This window comes from Balaenoptera ricei, chromosome 12, assembly GCF_028023285.1.
Source record: "Balaenoptera ricei isolate mBalRic1 chromosome 12, mBalRic1.hap2, whole genome shotgun sequence".
Lineage (NCBI taxonomy): Eukaryota > Metazoa > Chordata > Mammalia > Artiodactyla > Balaenopteridae > Balaenoptera > Balaenoptera ricei.
In genome coordinates, this window is record NC_082650.1 from 3,151,407 (window position 1) to 3,175,866 (window position 24,460).

Here is a 24,460-nt window from a genome sequence, read left to right on the forward strand (position 1 = left end):
GATCTCTCATTTTAAAGTAATTCTGCAAGTTTGCCTGTCTAATCGGTAAGCAGTAAAGCCTGGATAAGTACTTGTTGTTTTAAAAGTGTATGGTTTTGATAATTCAAAAAGACACATGTATCCCAATGTTCATTGGAGCACTATTTACAATAGCCAGTTCATGGAAACAACCTAAATATCCAGCGACAGATGAATGGATAAAGCAGATGTGGTACATATATACAATGGAATATTACTCAGTCATAAAAAGGAACGAAATTGGGTCATTTGTAGAGAGGTAGATGGACCTAGAGTCTGTCATACAGAGTGAAGTTAAGTCAGAAAGAGAAAAACAAATATTGTGTATTAACATATACATGTGGAATATAGAAAAATGGTATGGATGAACCTATTTTCAGGGCAGGAATAGAGATGTAGACATAGAGAACGGACATGTGGACACAGCGGTGGTGGGGGGATGAATTGGGAGATTGGGATTGACATATATACACTGTCATTGTAAAACAGGTAGCTAGTGGGAACCTGCTATATAGCGCAGGGAGCTCAGCTCAGTGCTCTGTGGTGACCTAGATGAGTGGGATGGGGGGGTGGGAGGGATGTCCAAGAGGGAGGGGATATATGTATACATATAGCTGATTCACTTCGTTGTACAGCAGAAACTAACACAACATTGTAAAGCAATTATACTCCAATAAAAAAAGTGTATGGGCTTCCCTGGTGGCGCAGTGGTTGAGAATCTGCCTGCCAATGCGGGGGACACGGGTTCAAGCCCTGGTCTGGGAAGATCCCACATGCCGCGGAGCAACTGGGCCCGTGAGCCACAACTACTGAGCCTGCGTGTCTGGAGCCTGTGCTCCGCAACAAGAGAGGCCACGACAGTGAGAGGCCCGCGCACCGCGATGAAGAGTGGCCCCCGCTTGCCACAACTAGAGAAAGCCCCCGCACAGAAACGAAGACCCAACACAGCCAAAAAATAAATAAATAAATAGATTAAAAAAAAAAAAGTGTATGATTCTGAAAGATCTATCGCACTCCCCAGTAGCTCAAAAAATGTAAGGGCAGAATACTTTATATGCTTATTAACACTTAGATTTTTAAGTGCTTGATATAGATAAAAACTACCCCTTACTTAAAAAAGAAGAAAGATGGGCGTGTTACTCTATTGCTACTCAGCAGTTTTAAATCTAATTTTCCTTTTCATTAAAGAGAATATGGTACAATTCAAAATAAAATTTTTTATTGATGTTGAAAGTCTGAGGGTAAATCTTTAGTAGAAACAGCAACTCAAGCACTTTTGTATTGATGCAAACAGGAGGGATCTTTGCCATGTTAAAGCTACCAGAATTTAAAATCCTTAGATTAATCTTTATTATTTTGGAGACTAACTTATTCACAATTAAAATGTAATTGCCAGCAGGAGATACAGCTACTTGGTAAAGAACTCCACACATTAGGAACTTGTCTGGTGTATTTGTCAGGGCTTCACCTTCTAGTCAGTGCCTTAAAATCTGCACTGCCCATTACTCTAAATATGTTTGTAAAAGTTTCAGCCAACAGCAAGCATGCGCGTTCACTCATGGGCTGTTTAAAAACCAACAATCCACACCAAGAACTCCACTCATGACAATGGGGTACGATGTTTCCCAAGGGAATTACGTTCAAATATGACTTCTGTGCATTTCAGGACTCAAAATTAATTTTTCTCCTTTTCATGTCTTTACATATTTTTCCCTACTCTTTTCTTGGTGTGTTTTTCTATTTAAACATTTTGATCCTTTTAGGTAACATGTGTCAGTCCCTGCGAAACCGGCCCTGCCATAATTTGGAGGGTTGTGTTTTAAATGTGTTGTTAGGATTCCAGATTATAAAACAGTAATAAGAAACACCCATTTAAAAAAAATTTACATGCTCTTTTAAAAAATTATAAAACCACATTGATGAGTAATATTAATTCATTTATGAATTTAAAATATTTTGCATCTTACCACATGCCAGGAGCTGTTCTAGGGGAGATTGGCCTGAGGACAAATATCCAGTTTACCCTTAAAGATGTCAAATATCCAGAAACGGTGAACATTAAAACCACCAGATAGTAAAATAGTAATTAATAAGAGTTTATTGTTCATGTAAGAACAGTTTGCAAACTGGGAGCTTTCAAACCCCAAACTGATGGGATACTCAGAGGCATGACAATACAGGGTGGCTTATAAAGAGAAAAGGTGGAAGTTGTTTACCCTTTACAGTGACTGGTTACTACAATGGGCAGGGGATTAGTTAAAAGTGATTATCTTATACCATTTAAGAAGATAACCTAAGTTTCTTTTATGAGTATCAGAGACACTCATAAGAAATAACCTAAGTTCAGTTTTGCTTATGTTCATGAAACAAGTTAGATTTAGCTTTGCTTACCTGGCTTACTTGGTTTTGTCTGCTTGGGAGGGTTTTAAGCCTGGGCTCCCTTTTATTTTATTTTAATAGGGTTAATGCTCTATTGGAGAGACAGGCTTGTGAATAAAGTTGATGTCTGTGAACAGTGCTGTGCTGGGGGTGTGGACCAGGTCACGTCTTCTTAGAGCTGACTTGCTTCTTGTGGAGAGAAGACAAAATAGCAAATGCATGTGTGTTTCCCACACATTTTGTCTTTGCACTGTGCCAGGCACTTGAACTTTTACAATCTGATTTTAGTTTGAACAATCTTGGGAGGTGGATACTATTTTCATCGGTATTTACAGATATGGGCAAAGATGGTACTGAAGTGACACAACATCATTTAACTAGTAGATGCTAAGCCAAGTGCCAAGTCCTGACCTGAATGCCAAAGTCAAAATTATTTTTAAAAAATGTTTAATGCATATTCATTTCTTTTTTCTTTTTGCGTATTCATTTCTATTATAGAAGCAAAGATGTTCATGAAAAGATTCAGAAAAGCATAAGGAAGAAAAAAAATAATCTTTAGTTTCCACCAAACAGTATTTTCTTGCGTAGCTTTAATGTTTATATGTTTTATATACATAACTTTTTAATTCTGACAGCCACGTGGTCCACTTGCATTCAAAGAAGCACAGTCTAGCAATGAGTACAATAATTTGAAAGGAAATCCAGTCTTTAACAGTCTTTCTTGAAGCCCATGAAGAGAGGTCATGGCAACACTGACCCCTCCCACAAGACCTCTTTCATTGTCAATACTTGTTAGATGCTGTTGAGGTGCACGTGTGGGTTCCATAAAGGCAAGTAAAATAGTCAAACTTTCTTGTGTGTGACCTTGGGGAGGTCTCAAAACTTGTCTACTTATCAGTTTCCTCATCTGGAGGGGGTCTACGGATGATTAATGAGATAATTTATGAATAATGCCTGACACAGGGTGGAGATTCAATATATATTGTTCTAGTCCTGGTTTCCTTTCACTCTTTCTTTCCAATAGTTTTTCATGCTGGATTATTGCACAGTACATGGATGAAAAAAAGTGTAGGTCACAATCCCTCCACAACACTCTAGTTAGGGAGAAAACATATATACAAGAATTAAGAAGTAATACATAACTATCTATGATTACAAAAGAAGGACAATGACCATTTCTCCATTCATAGAAGGTCCTGACATGGGCATCCCTCTTGCAATAATTCATTTAATTCCTGCTCTGATGGGGCAATTGCGTGCTCTAAGAATCCAAGAATCTTAATTAGAATTGAAGGTTGTACTGGGTTGAAAAGTGTCCTGAATTATGAGTGCCTAGAACCTCAGAATGTGAACTTATCTGAAATAGGGTCTTCACAGATGTAATTAGTCAAGCTAAGGTGAGGTCATGTTGAAATAGGATGAGCCCTAATCCAATGATGTCCTTATATGAAGAGGTATATTTGCACATAGATACACAGAGAGGGGAAGACCACGTGAAGACACAGAAACACACAGGGACAACACGTGACAACGGATGCAGAGATTGGAGTTATGACCTCACGGGCCATGGAATGCCCAGGATTGCTGGCACCCACTGGAAGAAGCTGGAAGAAGCTGGAAGGGTCTTCCCTTAGAGCCTTCAGAGAGAACAGGGTCATGCCGACATCTTGATTTTGGACTTGCAGCCTCCAGAACCATGAAAGAACAGGTAACTGTTGTTCTAAGTCACCCGGGTTGTGGCACTTTGTTGGGGTGGCCCTGGGAAACAGATGCTGAGGACCTCCAGCCGGGTTCCCGCCCGTCTGCAGCTCCCTCACCCCGTCCTCCTCTTCACCTTGTTGCCGATCTTTTCTCCATCTGGATGGAGTTTCTCTTCCTACGCTCTCTTCCATCCACATCTCTAGCCCTTCTATGTATTTAGAGGTTCTTCACTAAACCCACTAAGTGCAAGGGCTTTAGAGCAACTATTTCAAAATCAAGTCCCTAATTTTGGGCGGATATGTGTCTTTTGTGAGGGTTGTTTTACCCAGTTCTTTACTGAAAGGACTTCCTTTCTCTGGAACCACAAATAACTGTCGTCCTTCAGCATCTCACTAGTGTCCAGGCAACAGCCTACACAGCCCTTTGATTTACTGAGTCCATCAGGAAGTAACAAGGCTTAACAGTAGATGGCTTATTGCTTTTTTGGATTTGGGGAGGAGGTAGTCTTCGTGGGTATTTGGATATATGTGCTTTAAATTTTTTCCAAGTGGGGAGCTCTTTTAGTAATCTAACGCCACTTGGCAAACTAGCCCAAAACTCAGTGGCTGAAACCAGTAAGCGATGGTCTGCGTAGGACTCGTCAATCTGGACTGAGCTCAGCTCAGCAGTTCTCCTGCTCGTCCTACTTGGTATCATTCGTGTGGCTGCAGGATGACTCCACTCACATGGCTGGTGCTTCCCCTGGAACGGCGGTTTCGGCTGGCAGCTGGCCCAGCCTCTTTCTCGCGGTGTGTGGTCTCTCCAGCAGGGTAGCCATCCTTCTTTCCATGGTGTCAGACTTTGGTTACATCTCAGTGAGCAACTGATGAGGGTCAGGAGCCCTCAGGCCACGTGGTTGTACCCCTGGCTACTCTGTAACCTTTGCAGTGCTTGTTTGCTGTTCTAGTAGTAAGACAAACTGCATAGAAGCCTTGAACCAAGTCTTCATTACAACCAGTTCTCCAAACCAGCCTAGACTTTGTGGGATGGTCTCAATTAGCTAAAATTGCCTTGGCCATTGTCTGTGTTGTAATCAAACCACAATTGCTTTCTGAGGAAAACTTTGAATGCGTCTTTAGATACTGCTTCAGAACTCTTCCCTATGAGAGGGAAATGGCCCTTGAATGGTCCAGGGATGGCACCCATCCTGCATATTGACTAGAGGGTACGCAGTCCATCAATTTCCCCTTCCAGAACTTCAGAGAGCTGTGGGCTTGGGTTGCATTATTTTGACCCCCAATAGAATGTCTTTTACCCAGCTATGCCTTGGTTGTTGTGCCTTAAGTCTACATTAGGGAGAGCTGTTTTCCTTTCAAGCTTTTCTTAATGTACAGATGTTGTCAAGGACACTGTTCAGTACATCACAAAGAATCATCACATGTCAGGGCTCAGTTAAGTTAGCTTGTGCTTCTCTGGAACAACTAATTTTTAAAAATTTTGTTTGTGTTGTCAGTTAGGCAGTTGATTGTATTTTCCTCTTTTCATTGGTTGATTGGAAGTATGGAACCAAATTTTCAAGTGTTCAGCAACTTATGATACCTTTTTTGTGTACTGACCCTGCTTCCACATTTATTTTGTTTTCTCTCCTATTGTCTCATGTCCCCAAATTCCTATTATTTATTTCCAATTATATAGATATTGCTCTTTATCTTTTTATTCTCATGACTTCTGGTACGGTTTCTTGGGCATGGTAAGTGCTTTATGATACATTTTCATTGCCTTTCTTCTGCCAGGCGTACTCTCCTCTTACTTAGCTGCCTAGAAAATTTCGAATTACTTTCCAAGTTTTGGTTCAACAACGGTAGATAAGCTTTGTGAAGTTTTCACAACTCTTTCAGGAAGAGTTAGGTACTCGTTTTCCTATGTAACATGTATTTCATCCCTCACCTCCCAGCCCGAAGGTCTGACCAGAGTGTTATTGCATCACAAATACATATATATATGTATATATTTTTTTCTTGGCAGTTGCGGGGGCGCTCGGGATCTTAGTTCCCTGACCAGGGATCAAACCCAGGCCCTCAGCAATGAAAGCGTGGAGTCCTAACCACTGGACAGCCAGGGAAATCCTGCATCACAAATATTGTTGGGAATTTCCTGGTGGTCCAGTGGTTAGGACTCCACGCTTCTAACGCAGGGGGCACAGGTTCCATCCCTGGTGAAGGAACTAGGATCCCGCATGCCATGCATTGTGGCCAAAAAAAAACAACAACAACAACAAAACCCCCCCCAATATTGTTGAATGATTGATGGAGTGATCATAGTTTTTGCTGGGTGTAGTTCAGACGTGATCTACTTCTCACATAATTGAGGAGTGCAGGGGTTCTTTTTTCAGTGATGGCAGCTGTTAACCCTCCCCTTCTATCCCCACCAGCAGCCCACAGCAGCCCCACCAAGACAGTACCAGAGAAATTCCTATGTCCACATCTGTATCGACGCACATCAAATGGAAGCCTCAAGAAGCCAGTTATGACTCAGTGCTATTTGCTTTGAATCCCTAAAACTTTGAGCCAAATTAAAAGTGTATCCATTATAATAGGAAGTAATGAGTATTATAATGTAACTTTTGGTAAAATGTGCTTAGATTTCTGGTTCAATAAGTTGCTTTCGGCTGTGTGCAGGCTTTCAGTGCAGTAATAATTTGATAACCATGAGTTTCCTGAGAGCTTCAACAGTTGGTTCTTTATCCCTTCTCATGTGTAATGCCGGAATTGTAGAATGCGTGATATTTTTAAACTAGTTATTTCTACATGGTACTGAAATATATCATAGCCAGGCTACAGGCTGTGAGCTGAGACCATTCACACCTCCCACGTTTAGCATTTTCTTGTGTTCCCATAAAGAACTGGTTTTCAAATATAGGAGGAAAAGAAACCCATGAAATCGGAAATATTTACAAAATTCGGAGGTACATATGATTCTGGTTATTTTAACTACAGAAGTTTCGTTCAGGAGAAATCTGTGGAAAAAAATGTTTGATGGTTGAAATCTTTAGCATTCACATATTTATGCATTCATGATTTTAAGAAATATCCTCAGTTTCACAATACTTACTTCATAGTGCCATATGGATGCTTATTAGAAATTGCTTTAGAATATATGGTCTGACATAACTTTTATAAAAAGGGGGGAAACCCCAAAGAAATGGCTTATTTTTTGAATAGTAGTAATTGTTGGAATGTTTAGTTTGTGTCTAGATGCTGAAAATTGTGAGTTTTCTATAGCTCTAGAAGAGTATATTAAACAGCCATGTAGACAGCCACTATTTTATCATGAATAATGTGGGAAAATTGCAGAGGAGTTTTATTATTTGGTAGAAAGAGGGCTGCGTGGGCAGTTGGGGACATGGGTTTAACCCGACGTTGACCACTGCCCTTTGAGATGTGACAAAATGAGCTCCAGACACTCCCTTCTCTGATGATCGGTTGATTCCATCAGCGGAAGTGACTCCCTGAGTTCATTTTTAATTTAGAGAGTTGAGTGCACATTTCCTCAGCTTTAGGTGCTGGTACCAATGGTTCTTGCTTAACAAAGAAAGGTGCAAATCGAGGAGGGGCAGCCCGTGGGTCTGTGGGCATCGCCACCTGCAGCCCTGGCCACTCAGGCCCTTCAGTCAAGGGGTCACAGAGACGTGCCCCTAGAGCGATGTTCCAGGACCTGGTGACCTTGCATCTGTTAGAGCCGCCCATCAGATACCAGCTTGACAAGCCAATTCTCACCTGAATGAAAGGAAACTGCACCAATGTGTGCTGAAATGTGTTCTGGGTTTAAAATGCCATCTGGACGACAGTAGATATCTCTCAATTTCTAGACCAAGACAGGGAAAAAGCAGAAAACTCAAAAGACCTCTGACTGGAAGATTTTTGGTCAAATTCTTTTCCGGGGACTTATGAACCTTGTAATTGATGGTTTTGTTTCCCTTTCTTGAGGGAATAAAATGGAATTTAAAAACTATATCCATTAAGGCAGTTAGACCAAGATCTGAGTGTTCTCCCTGAGACAATAACTTATACGCAATGCAACAAGGGAAGAAAACGTGTACTATTGGCAAAATTCTGGTGAGAAGTCTGCCTTTGTCCAGAAAGTCGGTTTGCTTGCTGACTGTGTTTCAGCTGGATGGGGTGGGGGGATGGGGGGGCGGGGGCGGCAGGAGCGCCCCTCAGTGCCTGACCATCACCCCAGCCCACTGCTTCTGCCTCAGGGGGCACAGAGCCCAGCCCTCTGAGCAGTTACTTGATGATCTCTCGAGGGGCTGGCCGTGTACAGGAGCCACTGCCCAGTTTTCTGTCCCCCTGGAGCGGATTCTGTGGATGTTGCTACACGTGGGGTGTTGCTTCGGTGAAGTTGCCCCTGGAGAAATTCCTGATCAGTGGGGCTGAGTCTAACCCTAAAGACAGAAGGCAGCTGGAAAGCAATGATTGTACTGACCTGAAGGTGGTGGGCGAGATGGTCAGATGGTGCAATTGACTATAAAGAGCCACGTGCATGAAGCGAACCAATGAAAGCCTGAAGGAGAGTCAACTAAGAGCAAATTCCAGTTGGATCAGACCAGCCAAGCAAAGAAAAATAGAGGATGCCTTGTGTTTCACACCAGACAAAGGTATCTAGTAAATAAACTAACTAACAAGAAGCCCCCAAAGCCCAGACAAACAGAAACCTTGTTATTTTATCCAGAGCTGGGAAAGCCTGGACCATAGTATATGACCTACTGGGACACCACAAGTTGGTTGTACTATATTCTCACTGTGACAGTTTTTCCTAGTCTTTGATTGTCTCCAACACCTACCCCATGATTTGACTCTACATAAAATAATTGGTGTGTATGTGCTCAAGCATAAAGCTCTCTTTTTATCCCTTAAATTGTCAACTGTATGTTTTGATCAACAGCTACTATAAATGAGGTGAGGGGAAAAATTGGTTCTCAGAAAATACGCTCTTTTCTTCAATAGTGACATGCTTATTCAAATTTTTAATGTTTTTATGTCAGTAAGTTATTTTCATCTCAGTGTTTAATGATAAACACAAATAAAAACCCTTTATACATTCCCTGATAGATTTTGCTTTTAATTTTTTAATATATTCCTGTCAATTGTAGGGCATTCTCTGTCTTTCAATAGGACTAAATTATTCTAACAAAACTGATACTGAATAAATTCTCCTTCAAGTCAAGCATCTTGTTGAAAAATTGTACAGGCCACACATTCTTTAAAAAATCACTTTCATGAAAGACAAAGAAAATCAAGGAGATGTTCCAGATTAAAGGAGGCTAAATAGATGAGACAACTAGATGTGGCACGTGATCCAGGATTGGAGCCCAAACCAGGACTTTGTCTCCTTGTTTGTTTCTCCATCAGCAGCATTAGTGGGACACTTGGAAAAACTTGAAAAAGGTCTGTAGATTAGATGTTAGTCTGTATCAGGTTTGGCTCCTGATTTTAATCATTGCACTTTGATTAGACAGAGCAAGCACTTGTTTTTAAGAAATGCACACTGGAGTATTTATGGGTAAAGGTGGCATTATGTCTGTGGCACTGTGTTTGTGACGGTGGCAGGTGGAGTTCTAAAGATAAGGACCACCAAGAAAATAAGAGAAAAGATGCAAATGCATGATGTTACGATTGAAGGTTGCTATACAATCATACGTAAAGAAGAGATCAAGAACATTATAAACATACACTCTGCACAATTCTATAATAATAAACTGGGAAATTCAGTCAGAATATCAAGTCAAATTCTCAAGAATCAGAAATTGCATTCATGGACTTCCCTGGTGGTGCAGTGGTTAAGAATCCGCCTGCCAATGTAGGGGACATGGGTTCGATCCCTGGTCTGGGAAGATCCCACATGACGCAGAGCAACAAAGCCCATGTGCCGCAACTACTGAGCCTGCGCTCTAGAGCCCGCGAGCCACAACTACTGAGCCCACATGCCACAACTACTGAAGCCCACACGCCTAGAGCCCGTGCTCCGCAACAAGAGAAGCCACCGCAATGAGAAGCCCGTGCACCGCAACGAAGAGTAGCCCCCGCTCACCGCAACTAGAGAAAGCCCACGCGCAGCAATGAAAACCCAATGCAACCAAAAATAAATAAATAAAATAAATACATTTTTTAAAAAGGTAATTGCACTCATTATTAAGCTTTACTAGTGATTCAAAAGGTACAGGTAATCATGAGACACTGGTGAGTCTCTAAATGGCAATTTGCTTAGAATGAGAGAAGGCAGGTAGATTTCACTAGGGCTTTTGGCCAGAAAAGAGGCAATCGATGACAGCTGCCTAAATTTGATCAGTTCAGTTCAAGCTCTGCACCAGGCAGTGTGACTCATAGAGGAATATAAAGAAGAGGGTGGTGTGTGGGGGGAGAGGGATAGAACCCTACAGACAGATTATACGAGAGATAAGTGCTCCACTGACTCCCTTGACCAGGGCCTCTGAAATTGTTTTAATCATACTTTCAACTGGCACCCAATTCACACACATAAATATAACACTTAAAAAAATCTGCCTCCTCACCAAAACGCTAAATCCCAGATGGCTTTATTGATAAGTTCTATAAACCTTCAATGAACAATTAATTCCTACTTTACAATGTTATTTCCTGCCAAATTTAAACTGACAAAAAATTGCACTTTTCATTCTATAGCTAGAAGAGGACAATTCAAGAGAAGAAAATTATAAGTATAGTTTATTTTGAACACAGTTGTAAATATCTTAAATAAGATACAGCTAAGAAAATCCAACAGCATATTAAAAAAGACACAATAATTAAATGACATTTTCACGAATGCAAGATGGTTCACCATCAGGGAACATGTCAATGGAACTCACCACACTAACTAAGACTCAAGTGTAAAACACATGATTATCTGAGTTGATGTAGAAAACGTTCTTTATAAATTTGACACACATTTGTAGTGAAAACTGTTAACAAACTAGAAATAGAAAGAAACTTCTTCAACTTGTTAAAGTTATATACCTTGAAAGTTACAGCATACTTTATACTTATGAAGGTCATTTTAATACTTCCTCTAAAATTGTGAGCAAGGCAAAGATGTCCATCACTACTCCTATTATTTAACATTTGTACTTAAGCTCCTGACCAATGTTATAAGGAAAGAAAAAGAAATAAGGATTGGAAGGAAGAGATAAAACTGTTGTTATTTGAAGATGATATAATCATTTATCCCCCCCAAATCCAACTATTAAAACTAGGAAAAGAATTCACCAACATTTTCAGATACAAGACTTGTGAAATCTTAGCATCTCTCTGCAATGACAATACTAACTGAAAAATATAATAAAAATACTATTCCAAATAGTAGTCAGAACTCTAGAGTATATAGGAATTAATCATTAATGCATAGAAACTTTATAGAAAAAATATTAAATGTTAATGAATGACATAACATGAAATGGAGAAATGGGGAGACAATCCACACTCTTGGAAAAGACATATCAATGTTATAAAGATGCTAGTTTTCCCCAAGTTAAAGTACGAATCCAAGACAATTCCACCAAAAAATTCCAGTCAAATTTTTTCAAGGGATGCAAAAAGCTTACTGTGAAATTTGTATGAAAGAATAAAGGTCCATAAAGGTAAGTAAAATTTGAAAAAAAATTACAAATAAGGGAGACCTGCCTCACCAGATATTAAGACATACTACAGTGTTAAGATCCTAAAAAATATGGGACTTCCCTGGTAGGCCAGTAGTAAAGAATCTGCCTTCCAATGCAGGGGACATGGGTTGGATCCCTGGTCAGGCAACTAAGATCCCACATGCCGCAGGGCAACTAAGCCCGTGCACCACAACTACTGAGCTTGTGCGCCTCAACGAGAGAGCCCGCATGCTGCAAACTACAGATCAAAGTCTACTATTTTTACTGCATTGAAATCTTAAAAAATTTGAGGACAGCTATGATTTCTTTCTAAGCTGAACGCTACCAGTTACTTGAGCCTTGCCCAATCAACAACTATTTTGTTACTCCCTGCCCTCACCCCAGGATTTGGGTTGCTCATAATGGGGTTTATGCAAGTTTGCCAACATCCCCTGAGAAGGGTGCCCGCAGAACCCACTGCAGATATGGGCGGAACAGCCACAGCAGGACTAACATCTCCTTTCCTTCTCGAAATACTTTTAATGTAGCCCAAGAGCACAGTCAAACTTGGGTTTTTGGTCAGTGGATTATGCCAAAGTTGCCCCTGGAATTCTAGAGTTTCTTAATCCCCAAATTTCTTAATTATAAACTGCTGTTAAGTTGTGCTATCCTGCTGCAGAATTCAAATGCAAGATTTGATATGGTACTTATTAAGTTTCATTTTTTGGGATTTAGACCAATATGTCAGACTGCCAAGGTTTCTACTTTTTGTTTTATTTGGTTTTGAAGCCAACCTACACATTTTACTATCCATGAGAGCTTTCCATATTGAATAAATGCTACACGCAGATCATTTTATTCCAAGACTGGTTTCTAAGGCTGTAGACCATATTAAAAGCTTTGTGGCATTCCACTGGAAACCTCCTTCCATATGGCACTATTCCATCAACCAGTGCACCGAACTTGCTACGTATCCACCAATCTCTACAGTCGTCCAACTTTATAGAGATGGTTTCCATTAATGAACAAGGACAATGCATTCAAAAATACCAAATGTACTGAAAGGTGAATTTCATGATTGTTAATGTGATTTTTATTATACCTGAAAGTAATTTTCTTTCTGTAGGAGAGTATGTCTGAAATTGTAATGGAAATTAATGAGAAATGTGACTCATTGTATTAGCTTTCACTGACACTTTCTGGAAAAGCCATGTAAAGATGTACAGACTAGATGTGGATGAGTGGAGCTGCTAGATGCCGTAGAGCTGTTTCTTCAAAAAGATTTCAATGAAAGTCAGATTCAAAGAGCCCAAGAATGAGTAGAAGGAACTAGAAACAGGAGGTATCAATACATTCAGGCAGGTTTGGAGTGAGTAACAGGGAAGCTGGTTTACTATTCCTAACCTGTTCAGCCTGATAAACATTGTTCAAATTAATGCTGTAGATGGGAATGGACAATTGTGAGAGGATTGAGGTTGCTACTTTATTTAAAGGAACAACAGAAGGAAAAAGAAGGGCTGATTAAAGTCACAGATTTTAAAGAAATAAAGGTTTGGGGTGACAGTCCTCAGAAATTGAGAACAAAATGGGCTGAAATCTTAGAAGAGGTGAGACTAAGGGTGAGCTCATAATTAAACAGGGATGAGACGGAGACAGAGGAAACCAGGGAAGATAGCAATTGTACCGTCCGTCTTAAAAACTGATCAGGACATGCCTGGAAGTTTCCCAGAATAGGGTGAGTGGGAGGCGTGAGGAACATGGAGGGAGAGAATGCACGCTGTCGAATTGTCCCTGAGAATATGGGCGAGAGAATTCCCAGGGAGGATGGTCCCATGTTCCCTGCTCTGCAGCAGGGACGTTGAGGGTCCAGGGACCCTGGGCTCGCTGGTCAGCCATGTAGCTTTCCACTGGACTCCTTCACTCTTCCTGTTCCTGTTTCTGTTTTTGGATCTTAGGCACTCATGTCCTCTAATTAAACTAGATAGCCAACATAGCGGGAGAAATGTCAGATTAAAGCAAATGCTAGAATAAATGAGATTCTTTAAGAAAACATTTCCTATTTATATCATGAACTGTGTTAGTTTGGGGTTTTCCCCCCACTCAATTATACACTAAACTATCATGCATTTTGCTGTGTGATTTTTCTATTTGATTTATTTGCACACTATAGTGACAAAGAGGTATGATGGTTCAATAAGCCTAACCAAGGAAACTATTGGTTCAATAAGCCTAACCAAGGAAACTATTGGTCTTCACACACAAAGTGAGAAAAGATAAATTCATAGACCTTAACAAGCAAGTGACGAGAACTGATGCATCAGTTGTCATAATCCTCTGCTTTGCACTGCTTGACAGCTCTTCTCTGCAAAACTCTTCGTCCTCCTTTCGGATAGAAAACGTAAAACCTTAAAAGAATGGGTTCGGATATTCTTTAAAAATTAACATTAATACCTTGAGAAATAAATCGTTAACTAAAAATGTTGTGAATTGTTACCATTCACACTTCATTCCTATCTTTTTCACTGACTTATTCACAGGTTGAGAGTAAGACTGAAGAGTCTAGAAAGGTCACAGATTTCCTTGTTGAGGAAATTGTAGGAGATGAATTTGAACACTGAGAAGCAAAAGTTAGCTGATAGGACTGGGCAGAAAGAGAAGCGCGTGGGAGGAGGTGGAGTGGGAGCTTCTTCCAGGCTGGGCTCTGCCAATGACGTCAGCAGCCGTGAGCCTCCCCCAGACACCTCGACCAGCTGGGCCGCCCAACTGTGCAGGCCGCGGGGTTGGCGTTAAAATATTTGGATACGGCCGAGGAGTGTGAACAGACTCTTAGAATCACAGACTGTTTTTAGCAGAAGCCCTGGAGATGCAATTCCTAGGAGAAAGGATGTTCTCCTGAATTCATTTTTGTCAGTTACATAAATCAAACAATTCTTAATTTCCAATCAGATTTGAATTTAGGAATAAGGTCTAGGAGTTAAAACCTTTTGAAAACAAATCAGTTTGGAAGTTCTTGTTTTAGGGCTCAACTATGTGACCTTCCATTACGTGCATGAGAATGTTTTTAAAAATGTGGGTAGCATTTGGAGAGAAAGCTAGTCAAGCTCAGTGAGCCCGGGTCTCCATGTCAGCCGCTGACGGAGTGAACAAATAATTACTGAGCGCCGCCTGTGTTGAAGGCACCCAGGGTACATCCGTGAGCAGCAAGCAGAACTCCTGCCCCTCAAGGGATGGAGAGCCCTAGTGGAGGAAAAGAATAACGGAAAAGAATAACATAAATAGGTGAACTGCTTCGTATGCTGTAAGATGGAAATACTATGAACAACAGAGCCGAGTCAGGGGGCTTGGAAGAGGTGTTGGTGAGGGCTGTGATTCCTAACAGAATGATAGAGTGTGGGCCTCACTGCTGGACAGTTATTTGGGCAGCAGTTTGGAGAGGGTGACAGAGTGAGCCACACAGGTGTCTGGGGAAGGTGTTCCAGGTAAAGGCCCCCAGGTTGGACCACACGCAGTAGCTCTGGGAGATTTGTCCACGGAGGGGTCAGGGGACCTAAGGGGCTTCGCCATTGTAAAGTCTCAGCCCTTGACTCAATGGAATGGAGCTCCACAGAGAGTTTTGAGCCGAGGAGTGATATTATTTCATTTACATTTTTGAAGCATCACTTTGGCAGAAGTCTGGGCTCACACCAGGGCAGCGGCAGGGAAAGGGGAAGAAGAGTTCAGATTCTGGATACACTGCATTTTGGAGGGGGAGCAAACCGGAAGAGGTGGAGGGATGGGTGTGGGAAGCCAGAGGAAAAGATGAGTCAAGACTAACTCAACGTTTTCGGCCTCAGCTCCTGGAGAGAAGGCGTTTCCATCAGCAGAGCTGGGATTGCAGTGTGATTCTGTCACCCGCTATGCATCAAGCATGGTGCCAGATGCCAACTGAAGCAGGAGCTAGGTCAGTATTTTTCCATCTCAGGACATGACCAATTACAATTCAGTGATTCTCAACTAGAATTTTGAAAATTCAGATTGAATGCTGTTGTGGGTACTCTGATGCCCCACGACATACCTGGGGGTGTTGGGAGCTTCAGCTGCCCTCAGCTCAGAGCTGCCTTCCTCACTGGGTGGTACCTGTGACCACAGGGACCACCTTGCTTAAGGAGGAGCACGTGGCCAGGGCCTGGTTGATGGGGGCACAGAGTCTGAGCTCTTGACTTCAGTTGGGTAAGCAGGAAGGATCCACCTACTGCCAGGGCTCCCCACAGGATCGGCCGAGGCCCCGGGAAAGAAGAACTCCATCTTCTATTCTGCAAACTAGACGGATATCAAGGGTCAAAGCCTAGTGAAGTCCAACTGAGGATACGCTGGGCTCGCCAGGAGCACAGAGGGGATGTGGGTGGATGGGGAAGGGCACTAGGATCTAGAAGGTCTCTGCTGGCAAGGTCCTGGGGCCTAGGCAGATCAAGGAGAGGTCTGGAACCACCAAGGAGGCTCTCTGGGGCTTTCCTTTCCACAGGACATACAAGATGCTGACCCAGGGCAGTAGCTGAGGTCTCCAGGTAAAGTGTAGGTCACCTCACACAGCAGGGCACGTCATAGGCTATGGAACATCCCCATTTTATGCCCAGAGGATTGTATTGCCTATGTGACATTTTCCAGGGAACTATGTGCTACAAACCCACAGATTTTAGGTTTGTTTACCACAGGTTTACATTCAGCTAAAAACATTCAATAGTTAATGACTCCTCTAGAAAATGCCATTTGTCATGAGGTCTAGTTATCAGTGTGTTCGAAAAGAGATCAGACTGGGTCACCTAACTTTTTCCTTTTCTTTTAGTGTCTCCCTGCTAATTGCCTACTGTACCTGGAGCGCTTTGCTGTGAAATAAGGTGTAACACCCTGGCAAGGACCCCAGAGGATAGTGGAAACATACAGCTAGACTGACCTGGAATTTTGGAAAAGTGATGGATTTTTCTATTAAGTGAAGCAGGAGTGCCAGAACTGCCATAGTAGATGAGGGAGGGAGGGATCTCAGAAAAATGGTCACGAGTGGCTATCCAGCTGAAGTTCAGAGCACCCACAAGCTGATCATGTTTTGTGCAATGTCCAGAGGACACCCATTCACTATGTAAACACAGGAAGTGCTGGGAACTTCCAGTTCTAGCTCAGATGGAGTAATAGGAACTGGATTTACCTTCTCAACTAAAACAACTATAAAACCAGATAAACTGTAAAACAAGGTTTACAGATATTGGACAGTACGCAGCCCAGGAATGAGAGCCCTGGGGAAAGGAGACAAATGAGTCTCCAGAGGGAATTGATTTCCTTGCTCTTTCCATCTTCTAAAGCCACATTCTTTGCATTACTTGACTCATGACCCCTTCCTACATCTGCAAGACCAGCAGTGTATCACCTTCAAATCAACCTCTGCCTCCCCATCACAGGGTTCTTGTGATTACATTTTAGACCCATCAAGATAATCCAGGATAAGATCCTTAACTTACTCCCATATGCAAAGTTCCTATCACCTTATAAGGTAACATTCACAGGTTGCAGGACTTGGATTTCTTTGGGGGCCATTATTCAGCTTACAACGACCATCCAGCTTGAGAGCATTGACTTTTGCCGTAGACTCTATCCAACAACAGCAGTTTTTCAAGTACAAATAAAACATTTATCGAAAAAGACTATAGGGCTTCCCTGGTGGCACAGTGGTTGAGAATCTGCCTGCCAATGCAGGGGACACGGGTTCGAGCCCTGGTCTGGGAAGATCCCACATGCCGCGGAGCAACTGGGCCCGTGAGACACAATTACTGAGCCTGAGCGTCTGGAGCCTGTGCTCCGCAACAAGAGAGGCCGCGATAATGAGAGGCCCGCGCACCGCGATGAAGAGTGGCCCCCATTTGCCGCAACTAGAGAAAGCCCTCGCACAGAAACGAAGACCCAACACAGCCATAAATAAATAAATAAATAAACCCAAAGTTTAAAAAAAAAAAAAAAGACTATATTCTGGGCCATAAACCAAGTTTAAATAGATTTAAGAGAACTGAGAGCATAAAAGCATATTCTCCTTTCACAACAGCAAGATACCAGAAATTAATAACAAATTATACTGAAAATATCCAAATATCTGGAGACAGAACAATACATTCTAAATCACCATGGATAAAAGAAGAAATCACAAAGAAAATTTGAAAATACTTTAAATTGTATAAAAATGAAAGTACAACATGCCAACATTTGTGGCATCCACATAAACCTATGCTTACAGAGTAATCTTTTAGCATTAAATGCGTATATGAGCAAAGAAGAAAGGTCTCAAATCAATCTTAAGCTTCAACTCTAAGAAATTAGGAAAGAAGACAAGTTAAACCTAAGCAAGAAGAATGAAGAAAATGTTAAAGAGAATAGATCAGTGAAATAGAAAACCAGTAAAGAAAACCAGTGAAGCCAGAACTGTGTTATTTGAAAAGGTTGATAAAATTACTAAACTACAGTATAATCAGACTGATTAGAATAAAATAAAGAAGACAAAGTTTACCAAAATCAGATATGAGAGAAGGTCATCACTACAGAGCTTACAGGCATTGAGGGGATAATAAGGGAACTACTTTATTTCATAGGAACTAATATGTCAACTTACATGAAATAGATTTCTTACAGACAGGAACTACCAAAGTCACTCAAGAAGAAATTGATAACCTGAATAGCTCTATAACTATAAAGTAATTAAATTCTAGTTAAAAATATTCCCACAGAAACACCCCAAACAAGAAAACCCTCCAGGCTCAGGTAGCTTCACTGGTGAATTCTATCATATACTTAAGGAAGAAATAGTACCAGTTGTACACAAATTCTTCCCGAACATGGTAGGAGTTGAGACACTTCCTAACTCCACTTAGGAGGCCAATATGACCCTGACACCGAAAGCAGATCAATGTACCTCATGATCAGAGACCTTAACAAAATGAATGCTGCCTGTTAAAAAATATAATACATCATAAATGGGTGGGTATGATTTCATGAAAGTAAGGTTGATTTAACATTTGAAAACTAATTAATATAATTCACAGTGTCAAAGGACTAAAAAACCCACCATATGATCATCTTAATAAATTCAAAAAAGACATTTACAAAATTTAATATTCATTTTTAGTAAATAAAATTCTTGGAAAACTAGGCATATACATTAATTTTATCACATGATAAAGCACAGCGATAAAAAACCTACAGTAGCCAACATTGTATGTGATGGTGAAAGACTGAATGCTTTCCCCCTAAGATCTGAAACAAGGCAAAAAGACTCACTCTAGCCACTTCTATTCAACATGATTTTTGAGGTCCTACACAGGCAAGGAAAAGAAAAAAGGAAGAATATAGATTGGAAAGGAAAAATTAAAACTGGCTTTCTTCAGACTACATGATTGTCTACACAGAAAAATCCCCACGAAACTATGAAAAAGCTACTAGAACTAATTATTTTAGCAAGGTTGCAGGTTACATGAGCAATACACAGAAATTAACTATATTTCTGTATGCTAGCAATGACTGATTGGAAATTAAAATTTAAGTGTGAGCATTTACATGAGCATCAAAAGGTGAAATACTTAGGGATAAATTTAACAAAATGTGTCCAAAACCTCTATACTGTAAACTAAAAAAAAAAAAAAAGTTGAAAAAAATTAAAGACCAAACAAGTGTAGAGAGATTCTGTATTCACGGAACAGAGGAATCAATATCGCTACGACGCTTCCTTTCCCAAAACTGACCTATGTTTTCAATGCAATCCCAATCAAAACCCAGCAGGCATTTTGGTAGAAATCAACAAGCTGACACTAAACTTTATTTGCAAATACAAAGGACCTGAAAAATCCAAGACAGTTTTTAAAAATTATGACAAAGTTGGAGGACTTACACTACTGATTTCAGGATAATTACAAACAAATTGTGGTATACGTATGTAATAGAATTCTATCAGGCAGCATAAAGGAGCAAATCACTCCACCCGAACATGGCTGAATCCCAAAATCATGAAATTAAGCCAAGGAAACCAACCATGAAAGGCCACATACTGTTTGAGTCATCTCTATGAAATTCTAGAAAAAGCTGAACTGTGGTATTGGAGACCACACTGGTGGTTTGGGGGAGTTGGCATAGGGGTATGGGAACTTTTTGAGGTAGTAAAAAATTCTAATCATGATAAAAATCCATGAATTCTACACTTGAAACTGTTGAATTTCATTGTGTGTAAATTACACCCCAATGGAGTTGATTTAAAAAATAAGGAATGCCCTCGTAAGAGGAGCACCAGTGCTACTGAAAGTCTCTACCCTAATCAGTGACCTCTAAGTGGTGCTATGTCCCCAGCAGCTATGCTCTATGGGGCTGGGGGCAGGGCAGGAAGGAGAGTGGTCCCGCCACCATCTTGATCCAGTGAGCGATCCCAATCTCTCAGTGGAATGTGTTTGCAACGTTCTACAAGTCCTGGTTCCCAGAGGGCAGACATTTCTGAATTCCCATCTGGGGACACAATGAGAGTCCTATTAAAATTCAAGCTGTGGCTGTCACCCAGGTGTTTCAGGGTCCTGGTACCAAGAAAGCAGCAGGCAAGGAAAGAGGAGCCGAGCTGGCCTGGGAATTGACAGATCTTCGGGAAGAGAGAGGCTGTGGCTTCACGTGGGGAGGGCAAGAGTGTATTTGTTGCTCAGACGAGCCACTTGTGCTCCTATGCTCAGCTTTTAAATTGAAAAAAAATTAATCTCAAACTTACAAAAAAGTTGCAATTCAGAAAATACACAGGATGGTTTTTTACCTGCATCTATTGAAAGTAATTTGCCAAACTGATGCCCTGTCACCCCCTAATACTTTAGTGTGTATTTCCTAAATATAAGGGTATTTTCCCACATACCCACAATACAGCCATTTTAAAAAATTATAGTTGATTTATAATGTTGTGTTAGTTTCTGGTGTGCAGCAAAGTGACTCAGTTATACATACCTACATATATTCTTTTTCAGATTCTTTTCCATTATAGGTTATTACAAGATATTGAGTAGAGTTCCCTGTGCTAGACAGTAAGTCCTTATTGTTTATCTATCAACATCTTACATATAGTAGTTTGTATCTGTTAATTCCAAACTCCTAATTTATCCTGCCCCCCTTCCCCTTTGGTGACCATATGTTTGTTTTCTACATCTGTGGGTCTGTTTCTGTTTCGTAAATAAAAACAGTGACACACGCCTTCTACCCGATCTGCAGACCTCAGTCAAGTTCCACCAAGGCAAGCTTGTTGGTGACAGTTGCAGCCCTTGTGAGGTGGCATTTTAGTGGCAGATTCAGAGCCAACGATGCAGCTGTGGTGCAGGCTTGGGGACCCCAGCTCAGGGCCGTTAGCTCCCTGACCCTGGGATCAATCACTTCATTTTTGATCTTCCTTCCCTCTCCTCCCTTTTCCTCTCTCAGCATTTCCAGCGCTGTAGAACTAAATTCCTCTAGGCTTGAAATACCTACAGTAGCATCTGTTGTCTCGAATGGATCCTGGCTGATATGCAGATTTAAAGGATAAAAGAATAAAGGTTTGGCTGCAAACCTTGGTGATACTCATGAGACCCTACAAAGTCCAGGGCTCCGTGGGTCCTTTCGTTCGTCCCCGTGGTTTTCATTAGGTTTACCCGTGAAGATCTCAGTTCTCTTCCGCTCCCAGGCACTTTCCCACCCACTTTGAAGTTAGCAGTGACCACGTCACTTGCTTTGACAAGAGCCATGTGTCACTTCAAGGAAGAAGTCTGAAGAGTCACTGCAGATCCTCCACGGCCCTTTTCCTCGCCCGGCTACGGTGCAAGCGTGTGCTAAGTTCGGTCCCCGCTGAGCTAGTTCCTAAGTGACCACAGTGAGTAAAGACCTGCCACCTACACACAGTGAACATGAAGCATGAGCAGGAAATACATATTACTGTTCCAAGCCTCTTAGAAACAGGAGCTGTTTGTCACCGCAGCATAACCAAGACCACTGGCCGCACACAGTCAGGCTGCACCTGACCTTTCCCGAGGGCTGCTCCTGCCCAGAGCATTAGTATGTTTGGACTGGGCTGCAGAAATCGGCACAGGGTTTGGTGAGGTGTCCTTGATGGAAGAGTGGAATTCCTGCCTCCTGGAGGTTTGTCTCCCTCTCTACATTACTGGCCTCCACACTGGCATCAAGAAACTGTACCATCGAGGACCGAGGACACCTTCTCGGGGTAACGGATGTCCCTGAGGCCAGAGAGGCCTTCCCTTGGCACATTGCAGGCTTGTTTCTTTGTTGTTGTTTGATTTTTGTTTTTTACCATAGAAGAGCTTTTTTTTTTTTTTTAATTAATTAATTAATTAATTATTTTTTGGCTGTGTTGGGTCTTTGTTTCTGTGCAAGGGCTTTCTCTAGTTGCGGCAAGCGGGGGCCACTCTTCATCACGATGCGCGGGCCTCTCACTGTCGCGGCCTCTCTTGTTGCGGAGCAGAGGCTCCAGATGCACAGGCTCAGTAGTTGTGGCTCACGGGCCTAGTTGCTCCGCAGCATGTGGGATCTTCCCAGACCAGGGCTCGAACCCATGTCCCCTGCATTAGCAGGCAGATTCTCAACCACTGCGCCACCAGGGAAGTCCCACAGAAGAGCTTTTGTTACTTATTTTGAGTGATTTTAAATTTTAAATAAAGAATTCAAAGTTCAGGAATGCATCATGACATAAAATAATCAATAACCTATCATTCAAGTCTTCTCGTGCATTTAATGATTATACATGTTTACTCTGGCCTCATAAAAATGATGAGCTTGACGGACTCTAGTTAAGATCATCTTTGAGGAGACAGAGGAGCATGTGTCCTGTTGGTTACAACAAGCTCTTTCCAATCCCAGGGGTTTGTGGATCCTGAAATCCCCATGACACTGTTTCCCCCATTCTTCCTGCCACTAACCCCTACTCAGGTAAAACCTTCTGTCTTAGACAACTTAAATAAGCCCACATTCACTTTAAGTTCTCCTATGGTATTTTTTCTTCGTAATCTCAACCAATTGGCCATTGTTTATTTCACTTCATGGTGACATGTTTAGTGTCTATATCCACACTAGCTTGTAAAGACCAAGAGGATAGGGACCACCACAGCAGAAAATAGCTCACCATGGTATTTTCATCACCAAGAACACTCCCTGGCACACAGTAATTGCTCAACCTGTATTTTGTTGAATAATTTAGCTGATTAATGAAAAGGCAGGACATACTCATTCCCTTGTGCCTCTGTTCATCACTTAGCGTTGCAATACAGCTTAGCAGCTGTGTGGCTTTGGATGAGCTATATAACCTCTCTGAGCCTAGGTTTCCTCTTCTGTAAGATGGGAATAATAGTAATACCTACCTCTAACTGGCTTTTTTTTCCTGCCCAGGATATGAACACACATCCTTTTGGATAGTAATGGCTTATATTATGAGTCTTGGTGGAGGCAACCCGCCTCCCCCTAGAAAAGCCCACAACCCTGGCAGCAAAGACAAGAGCACATAACCTAAGCCCACCAATCAGATGCTCTCACCCAAGCTGCTGAATCCCGAGGGAGGGTCACAAAGATGGAAGGTGGGTCAGGATGGACAGCAGAAGGGGGTCTTAAGTGGACCTACTTCTTGGAGGTGACATTTGCCCCATCCCCTAACCTCGACTGGTTTCTGCTCATTGAGCCTTTTTTCCCAATCTTCTCATAGATTTTATAAAATACATAATATGCATCCAAAATATTCCCTTTCTGTACGTTAGGCGCTTGATTTTTATGAGTAACTGCCAGGAACCCTGACCACATGAGACTTGTGAGGATTGCACTACACGATCATGCCAGGAGCTCTGTAACCTGGTGTGTGATAAATGCTCAATACGTGTTCGCTTCTGTGTCATCCACAGGCTGTTCTGCCTAGAAATCCCTCCCAGACACCAAGTGAGCAAAGAGGATAGCCCTGCATGTACTGTCTCACTTTTAATCATACAAATGGGACAAAATGGCATGGCTGAGGCTGTTTACCTTCAGAGCCACAGTAAACATTCCATTTTCCATGTGTCCATTTACGCAATCAGTACAGTCATTCAGGAAATATTTACAGATGTCTTCTATGTGTGACGCCCCGTGCTAGTCGCTGAGCACGCAGACAAGTCAATGGGAAGCAAAGCAAAGAAGAAAGAAGAAAAAGAAGAAAAGGAAAGAAAGACAAAGAACTGGTGGGGATGGTGACCCGTGACACATCTGGGAGAGGTCTGTAGCACCTGAATGGATTCTGGTGACGTCCACCCCGGGCAGCAGCCTCATTAGCTGATGACATCTGGTCTGGGAAACAAAGCTCTGGGCCCAGAATCACCTCTGGAGGAGCCTGGCGTACACACGAGCACAGGGTGCTGCTTCCTTACTTTGCACAGCTGGAGAATGCAGTAATGCAGCCCACTTCCTCCTAGAGATTTAGCAAAGAAAAATAAGATCATAAACAGATAGTTGCTCAAAAGTTCTCAAATGAGAGTTATTCTAGGTTGCATATGATTATCATTGTTACTAATGTTAAAAATAACGATGTACAGTTATGATATAAAGATTGACATTTTTGTCCTAACCTCAAATTACTCATTCCTAGTTCTCTGGCTAAGGCTGAAGGAAACGTTTCTTTCCTCTCTAAACAAAATTCAATGGACACACACACACAAAATGCCTTGCCATTTTACAGTAAATCTTTAAAAGATAGTT